We start from the raw sequence: 9285 nt of genomic DNA, 5'->3' as shown, positions 1-9285 counted from the left end.
TCTGCCCCCCTGTCTCCCTGAGTTCTGGCCCAGCGGCTATTTCATTCAGTGAGTCTAACATCTTGGTTTCAGATCATCTGTACAGTCTTAGGAAGTAATTTTGTGTGACGTGTATCTATCAATTACCATGCAAGGGATAAAACAGAAAAAATAATTCATTTAGGATAATATTAATAACCTACATGTAAACAGAAATAACTTTTTATGAAAATAACTATTTCCTACATACAGGAAGTAGTGAGAAGACTGGATCTGCTTACATTTTACATTTTTACAAGTCTCAGCGCCTGTCAGCACCATTGGAAGACCAATGGACTTTCATATGTGTCTGCGTTTAACCTGTTATTCTGGTGACCGTGCGTGGAAAAGTGCACAGCCTCACACACACACGCAGGGAGAGCACTGTACTGACCTCTCAGATGAGCGCGGATCCTCGTCCCCGATCGTTCACCGAAGCTGCGCAGGCGGGAGGTCCTGAAAGGCTCCGTGCAGAGCGGACCTGACGCCGGACAGTGAGCACGTCCTGTTCTGTGACGTTGCTTGTGTGGCCCCTGTACTGACGCCTGGTTGTCTAAGGGTCGTGCCTTGTTTCCCCAGGTGATGGCATCTCCCAGTGTTGGTGCGGTTAGTGACACGTTATTAAAGAGTCACCTTTGTTCGTTTTACCGCAGATCCCACTGGAACACTCTGTCAGCGCCGGAAAGCTGCTTGGCTCCCACGTGAGACAGGTTCTCTAAACCCTGGTTTCCTCCTCAGAGCTTCCATTTTATCAAGACAACAAGTACATTCAGCTGTCAGTGCCAGCTGACTGTTCTTGAGGGGAAGCTCACACTCGTGTTTGGGAACGTGTGTGTCAGGTAACCAAGCCTCAATAATCCCAGTTTCTGTGTCACCCATGCTCTGAGTGAACATGACATTCCATATTTATTTTTTCATTCTGTGTTCATTAAGGACAGTTAAGAATTCAAGATATAAGGAATTCAAGATATATTTATCTTCTTGTTAAAAAATATTTCTTATTTTTAAATTATAGTTGATGGACAATATTATATTAGTTTCAGGTGTACAACTCTGTGATTATACATTTATATAAATTACGAACTGATCACCCTGAGAAATATAGCACCTATCTGACCCCATACAGAGTTATTACAACATTACTGACTCTACTCCCTGTGCCGGACTTCACACCCCTGTTACAGTTCTGTGACTACCAACCTGTACTTCTTAACCCCTTCACCTTTATCACCCATCCCACTTACCCCCGCCCATCTAGCAGCCGTCAGTCTGTTCCCTGTACCTATGAGTCTCTCTGCTCAGCCTGTTCACTTATTTTGTTCTTTAGATTCCACATGTAAGTACAATCACCTGGCATTTGTCTTTCTCTGACTGACGTATCTCATTCAGCACAACACCCTCCATCCATGTTGTTGCCAAAGGCGAGATTCTATCCTGTTCTGTGTGTGGCTGAGTTATATTGTGTTGTTTACACGCACCGCTGCTGTATCAGGTCGTCTACTGACGAACACTTAAGTAGCTTCCATATCTTGGCTTCTGTAAGTAATACTGCAATAAACAAACGAATGTATATCTCTTTTTGATTTAGTGCTTTCGGTTTCTTCAGATAAATACCATGAAATGAAATTACTGGGTTCTTCTTTCTCTCTTGGTTTATTGCCTTTGTTTAAAGTCTATTTTGTCTGGTATAAGTACTGCTAACCCAGCTTTTTTTGTTTGTTTGTTTTCCTTTTCATAAAATGTCTTCTGCCATCCCTTAACTTTCAGTCTGTGTTTGTCTTTTGATCTGAACTGAGTCTCTAGTAGGCAGCATATGTAAGAGTTCTTTTGTTTTTCATTCAGCCACCATATGTCTTTTGATGACAGCAATTAATTTATTTTAATTTAAAGTAATTTTTTATAAGTATGAGTTTATAGCCATTTTATTATTCATATATTCTTATTTTTCTTCTTCTTCTTAAAGAAGACCCTTTAACATTTCTCATAGCTTTTTCTTGCCTTGGAAGTTCTTTAGCTGTCCTTGTATTAAAAATGAAAGCTTTGCCAATCTCTTTTCACCTGAAAAGTTTCTGTTGAGAAACCTGCTGACAGACTTATGGGAGCTCCTTGTAGGTAACTAACTGCTTTTATCTTGGTGCCTTTAAAATTCTCTCTTTGTGTTTAATCTTTGACATTTTAATTATGATGTTTCTTGGTGTGGCCTTTTTGGGTTCATCTTGTTTGGGATTCCTCTCTTTCTGGACTTGTATCTCTACTTTTTTAACCAGGTAGGGAAGTTTTTGTCATTATTTTTTAAAATAGGATTTCATTTCCTTGCTCTGTCTCTTCTCTTTAGCGCAGCCCCTTGGTGTGAATATTTGTGCACCTGAAATTGTCCCAGATATGCCTTATACAACCCTCATATTTTTGGTATATATTTTTCCTTTTGCTATTCTGTTTGGGTGTTTTCTCCTTTTTTATCTTCCCGACTTATTTTTTTATCCTGCGCTTTAACTCCTGTCCTGTTGATTCTCTGTAATGTTTTCTTCATTTCAGTAATTGAATTTTTCATTTATAATGTTTTCTTTATTTTTTCTTTCTCCATTTTTATGTGTCCTACCTCTTTGTTATAGTTCACACGAACTTCCTTTACTCTCCCCAAGTTCACTGAGCATGCTTACAACTGGTGTTTTAAACTCTGTATCTGTTAGATTGCTTGTCTCCGTTCCTTTTAGATCTTTTTCTAGAGTTTTGTTCTGTTCTTTCATTTGGGACACGTGTCTTTGTCTCCTCACTTAGGCAGCCTCCCTGTGTTTGTTTCTCTGTGTTAAGTTGAACTGCTAAGTCTCCTGGCCTTGGCAGTGTGTCCTTATGTAGTGGCGGTCCTGTAGGGTCCAGGGGTACAGCCTCCCTGTCTCCCAACCTGGGCACTCCAGGTGCACTCCCCCCCTTGTGGGAAGTGTGCGCTCTCCTGTTGCAGTTGAGTCATGATTGCTGTTGGCAATGGAGGGGATTTATCCACCTGCTGATCGGCTGCAAGGACTGGCTGCAGTCACCGGGGAGGCTCCAGTGCCTGCTGAGACTGCCCTTTAGTGTGTTGCTGTGGGGGTGGGTGAGTGATGCTTTTTGTGGTCTGAGGCTGTCCATCAGGTGTGCTGACTCGGGACCTCTTGGGAGGTGCAGACCATGGCCAGCCAGCACCTGTGCCCTGCCCAGGGCCACCCAGTGTCAACTACAAAGCAATCTGCCGATCGCTGCTACCTGTGTTGAGCTTGGAGGTGCCTGGCAGAGGCCAAGCTACAAACCAAGGCCAGCTGCCACTAGCGCTGGGAATGGGGCCACTGAGCTAGAGATAAAGGGCATGCCTAGGCCAGGTGCTGCTTGTTCGAGACATTTCAGGAAAATCCACAGCGTGAGCGAAGAAAAGCTGTTTGTATGGAAATATCACTGAAATGGTCAGGGTGGACCTGAAATTTGGGTGGAGCAGGTTTCAGGGAATCAGGAGGGTGGGGCAGAGTGTGAGCCAGGTTGATGGAGACTCAGATATGGTGTCTGCCTGCCTGCTCTAAGGTGGGGGCGGGGGGCTCAGAAAAGGAACAATGGTCTCTGGCAGTACTTCAGCTGGGGGAAATTTGCCCCTCAGCTCTCGCCCTGATGCCAGACAATTCAGTTACTTCTCATATGTTCCTGGTGCCTTCTGAGCTGCTGTCCCAGTTCTGGAGCTCAGAGTATGTCCATGTGCATGCGGGCCTTTTAAGAGGAACTGCCTGGGACTCCAGATGCTTCCATCTCACTCAGCTGCAACCACCGCTGCTCTTTACAACTAGAAGTTGCAGAGACCTGTCTTCCTGCTCTGACACCCTGGGCTGAGGAAGCTTGTATGGGGCTGGGATTCCTCACTCCTCTGGGGGGACCTCCGCAGGCGAGATATCCCTCTTGATTTTTAGTCCCCACATGTGAGTGTTGGACTAGCCCAGTCTGCATCTCTGGCCTGCCTGCCAGTCTGGCTATGGCTTCTTTACTTTGTAGTTGGATGACTTCTGTTCAGTAGATACAGGGAGTTCTGAGTGGTGGGTGTAGTGTAGTTGTAATTTTTATCTGGTCATGGGGTGAGGAGAATATTACTTTCACTTACACAGCCAACTCGCCTGGAAGCCAAGATATGTTAAGTTTTATATTTAAGGACGATGATTCAGTAATGATGATAATGTTCAATCCTTTAACCATGTCGTTAAGTGATACTGGCCTTGTTTTTGAGTTTGTGAGTGACCCGTAGTGAAGAATACCTGCTATTGCAGTTGTGTATCCTCACCTCTGTTCTTGTTAAGTTTACCTCCATGCAAATGCCAGCAGAGTGAAAAGGCAAATCATGCTCTTAATCTTAGGAAAATAGCCTTGACCTCATAGATCCCGTGAAAAGCATCCTAGAAACTTCAGTTCCACAGACTATATTATGAGAATGGTCCTTCTGGATAAACCAGGGAGAGTCTCCCCACTGGCCCCTGCCTTTGCTTCCTCTTCACATCCTAGAATCCCTCTGCCAGCGAGGGGATCCCTGCACCCCCAAACTCTTCTTTGCCCCTGTGTTATTCTAGAAGAAAGCTGACCCCCTGGAAGTGTGATTTCAGAGAGTGTCCTCGGGTGGTGAAAGGAAGTGGGGGACAGGTGTTTTCTATTTAGAACTGGGAACAGTCTGTGCCTGAAGGCACCAGACCCACAAGTAACCTACCTGTGGTAGGTTCACTATACACCAGCTTAATATGTATTCATGTCACGGACAGAAACCTGATGTCGTCTGTCAGAGAAAGGCTATTGGCCCTCTCATTTTTCATGGGTCTGGTGCTGTGACCTGAGGCCCAGGCAACATGAAGCACAGTTCTTTCCAATAGAACGTTCTGGGCCCAGGGATTGTTGCGCATCCTCACTTCCAAAACGGCAACCACTGGCTGCAGCTGGCAGTTGAGCCCTGGAAGTGTGGCTAGTGTGCAGAGCAGCTGAACTTTTAATATGATTTACTTTTAATTTAAAAGTGATATGTATCTTGTAGCTCCCATATCAGAGAGCACCTATCTAGAATGTATTTAGTTTTCAGTCTCTGCCCATCTCCCTCAAAGATACTGTATGACTCATACATTATTGTATGTTAAATTATCTTCACATGGACGTCATTTGTCTTCCTTCATCTGTGAGGGTCTTAGATATATCCTCAACATATAGCTTACCCAAGAAGTTTACTTAATATGTATTTAACAGCTACAGCGTACAGATATTAACCAAAGTGTGATTTAATGCCCTAAGGTTGTAAATGGTCACAAACGCTCATCCCTGGAGCTAGTCCTTGCGCATATCAATCTGGGACTTGTGGTGCAGTTTTTGTTATTCTCATAAACATGAGCAGGCACAAAAGTCTTTAGTTGAAGAGAAAACATTTCTTAAACACAACATATATCAAATACATGTAGGCCCATACATACTTATAAAGTATAAAGCAGAAGATGTGAACTTTGCAGTTCTCCTTAGAATTCCTTCATATTGCTCCACCCAATATGTCCTCCAGAATTCACACAGTTCTGTTTCCCTTCACTCCTGGACACCTCTCCCTTAGGGAGAAAATATAGATAAAGTTTTTACAATTGTGAAATGAAAAATTCTCTAAGCAAGACCCAAAGATGAAAAACCATGAGGGAAAACAAAATTTTTCTATGTCAACCACACGCTCTGGCGACACAATCCCATGCCCATAATCCAACTCAAACACACATAAAAAAAGTTGACAGAGAAGAGATGATGTGTGTCAGAGTTCTTCCTCCAAAGACCACCAGGACCACCGGTGGGCAAATGGCTGGATTTCCTCATCACTGCTGTGAGGGAAAGGACACACCGTGGGCGGCAGGCATCCTGATGGGAAGGTGTGAGGCAGAACACGCACAGGATGCTGGCTGTGGATGGGCGATATCGGGGGAATCCGTGGATGCTGAGGCTCACTGTAGATTGGCGTCGTTAGGAAGTGGGAGCGATTCTGTGACTGGGCACCTCAGTAAGTATCTACGGAGCGAGGATGAGGCTGTGATAGGAAAGAAGCTGCCTTCGCTCCTGCTAGCACGCCCCGGGAGCTGCTTGGTGGTTTGTGAGTCGCACGGTGCCGTGTGTTTGTCTGTGCTCAGACAATATGCAACCTGGTGCTGTCCTGTGTCACTTTGCCCTGGTCTCAGGATGTCCTTGTCTGATTCTGATGTTCTGTGAGGTGACTTATGTCCCACACGTGAATAGCACAGCCTAGCAGTGAGCACCAGCCCAGCTCCCAACAACATCGTGTCTGTAAGGGAAAAAGAAGCTAGTGACTCTCAAACTAGTAGGAAATCATGAACATATATACAGCAACTGTAATTGAATCGTGATTGAGGGGTCCGTCTCTGAGTCAACAGCAAAACAAAAGGAAAATATAATACAAATCAGGAAATGACATTCCACAGCTCATCACAAATGTCTATGAGATCAAAGGGGGAGAGATATTCATCACCAAACACAGAAAGATGGGAAGATGTCGCTTGACAACTCAGCAGACAAGGCAGGGGATCTTCAGGTGATAGCTGGAGTCAGACCGGTCACAAGATTACCCTTAGTTAATCACTATCCTTAGTTAATCACATTCGATTGTAACTCCAGAGTATTCAGTTGATGGAAAACTGGAGGAGGAAAGAAGGGTACAGGGGTACTCTCATTAGGATAAACCAGTTTGCTTTTTCTGCTTCCGCGTGCATGCCCCTGCCTGCCTGTGCCCGGCTCTGCAGACCCGGGAATAAGGAAACACATTGTTTGCTGCCGAAGTCCTGCGTCCCGGTGTTTTTATTGTGAGCGTTTGTCACAGGCCTCACTCTAAGTGCTAGGCCTACTCCCGATGTTGGGGCTACTTTTTCTGATTCTTAAATTCAATGTATAAAAATATTTACAACTCAGTCAAAAAATAAATAATATTAAGAAACCATTCAGGAAAGAAGAAACACAAATGTTAAACAATTCTATTCATCATAAAGACATGTAAACAAGAATGAGAATGTGGAATAAGAAAGAGGGGAACAAATTAAAATCTATCACTTCGGTAAGATGAAAATAGATGAGTGCGTCAGCCAGAGGGTGTGGAAAGCACACTGTTGTAAAGGCTGAAGGTACGAAAACCTGTACAATGTTTCTGAAAGGTGCTTGTGCAAAGGGTCTCAGCAACTTGAGTTCCTTATTTGGGAATTTATCCTAAGAAGATAATCGCACATGTCCTTAAATATATATATTGAAGGATGTTGTTTGTATTGTGGTTTTATAAAAGCAAACTGATGGAATGTCTCTAAATGCTCTAATCAACAGAATGATGGTCACTATGAACAGAGGAACGTTGACGTGTCCCAGGCAGCAATTCCATGTGATCTGTGTGAGCTTCAGAGCAAACCCACGAGGCACACAATATGGGATCCTGTGGGAGACAGGGGAAAGGAAACTCACAGAGGTTCACGGGGTGATAGAGCTGCGGTTGAGCTCAGGGTGTTTCCCCTCAGAGCCTTGATGACTCATTTCCACTGGGCCCCTTGACAGCAGTTGTCACAGGAGGACCCAGGCCTGAGCGGTTCTGCCTCAGGCCTCTCTATTGTGTGTGGTGCGTCCTGTAAGGGACTTTCTCTGGAAAAGTTTCACAACAGGCATCCACGGTAGGAGTGAAACTAAGGAAGGACTAGGGTGGAGGAAGTTAACAGGAGAGCGTAGGCAGCGCTAGTTTGGTTCTGGAAACGTTATAGGGAAGAAGCGAGCCAAGGAGGGCTGCCGTCAGCTCACTGGGAAGTCTAAGACAAAGAAGGCCTTGGAGAGGGGGTGGGGGTGCAGTTGGGGTCAGGGGCGAGCCTGAGACAAGCCGCCACTGCATGCCGCTCCCCCAGCCGAAAACCTCAAGAGCTCAGGAGGACATCAAGGGACAGCGTAACATAGCCATTCAAACCACAGTCAAGCTCATCATCCAGCGTCTGTATTTCAAAGCTTCTGAAATATTGGGGTTACTTAGAATCTAGAGACGGAACACAAAGCAATAGTAGGACTCTGGAAATGTCTCATGAGGGAGATAAATAATTAGCAGAAATGACAAAGAGAAATGTAAATCAGGGCCATGTGCTGGGAGGAAAGGTTCCTGATATCATGAAAGCGGATAAGTAAACCTACATGTCCCCTTCCACTGGCCTCAGTATTACCTGAAAGATGTAGAGGATAGTGGCCTATGAAGTAAAACAGTTATGCACAATCATAGAACAGGGAAGATCTCTTGGATATTAAAATATCATTACAGAGGTGAAATATTCAATGGGTAAAATAAAGATTCAAGTTATGCCCCTATTAAGTCATAGAAATGGCAGAGTGTGAGCAAGCTTGTTACAGAGCGGGTCCCCACAATTCCCCAGGGAAGCACAGCTATTTTTCTTGAGAGATGCTTTTGCATATCTATGGCAGGGAGCTAGTATCTTGGTTATGCAAAAGGTTTTGGTCCTTCCAAGGCCTCAAGGAGATGGGAGGGGCTTTGACAATAGAATGGTGATGAAAGCTTATGGGGTCTTTGCAAAATTCTACAAGTGGCCGTGACTGGTCCACACACATGACTGGTCACAGCCCACTGTCAGGTGTTTAAAAATAAGGTGGCAGCCATTAAACGTGGGGAATTCCATGCGGTTTACAAGCAGGGATAAGGATAGAACCAATGGGCTGAAAGAGAACCACATGGTTCTGAATTAAGAGCTGAAAAAGCCCGCAACACAGGGGAAACCTCCCCAGTGAGGCACAAATGGATGGCACCTGATAAAGCTGAACAGCCTTTGGGAAATACAGAGCCACAGACTTCTATTCTCCTAGAGGGAAACGGTACCCCTGGCTTTTCTGTTCTGACACTAGCCTGGTTTGGCAGGGGGAGAAAGGATTACATATTCTGGGCATTTCAAACAATATAAAACTTAACAGCAGAAATCTGCCATTAATCTAAGTCCGTACAGCCTATTAAATAAACAAGTCCTTCCCTTTTCACCAAACTCTGGTATTGGGAGTTAGGCTTATGGCGCCAGGCAATCGCAGCCCTCATACCTGAACTGCCCATGGGGTTTGTTACAAGCTGGAGAAAAGACAGCAGTCTGTCAATCCAGGGGTTCCAACAAGTTTATAACATCTGTCTAAAGATAAGGATGAGTAGGAAGTGGCTTTTTACATGTTCAATAATATTTCTCAAAGTTTACAGATAAAAGTTGATATTTTCAATGGCCTAACATA

The 9285-nt window shown here is 44.5% G+C and overlaps 1 protein-coding gene across 1 annotated transcript in view; it reads right to left on the bottom strand.

The window, feature by feature from the left end:
• LOC149995567 (patr class I histocompatibility antigen, A-126 alpha chain-like) overlaps positions 1 to 9285 on the bottom strand; it is a 135769-nt gene that overhangs the window by 82553 nt on the left and 43931 nt on the right. The window lies entirely within an intron of this gene.

This window comes from Furipterus horrens, unplaced genomic scaffold, assembly GCF_987537825.1.
Source record: "Furipterus horrens unplaced genomic scaffold, mFurHor1.1.pri manual_scaffold_13, whole genome shotgun sequence".
Taxonomy (NCBI): Eukaryota; Metazoa; Chordata; class Mammalia; order Chiroptera; family Furipteridae; genus Furipterus; species Furipterus horrens.
The sequence above is the reverse complement of the archived record's forward strand: the minus strand, read 5'-3'. Positions and strand labels throughout refer to the sequence as shown.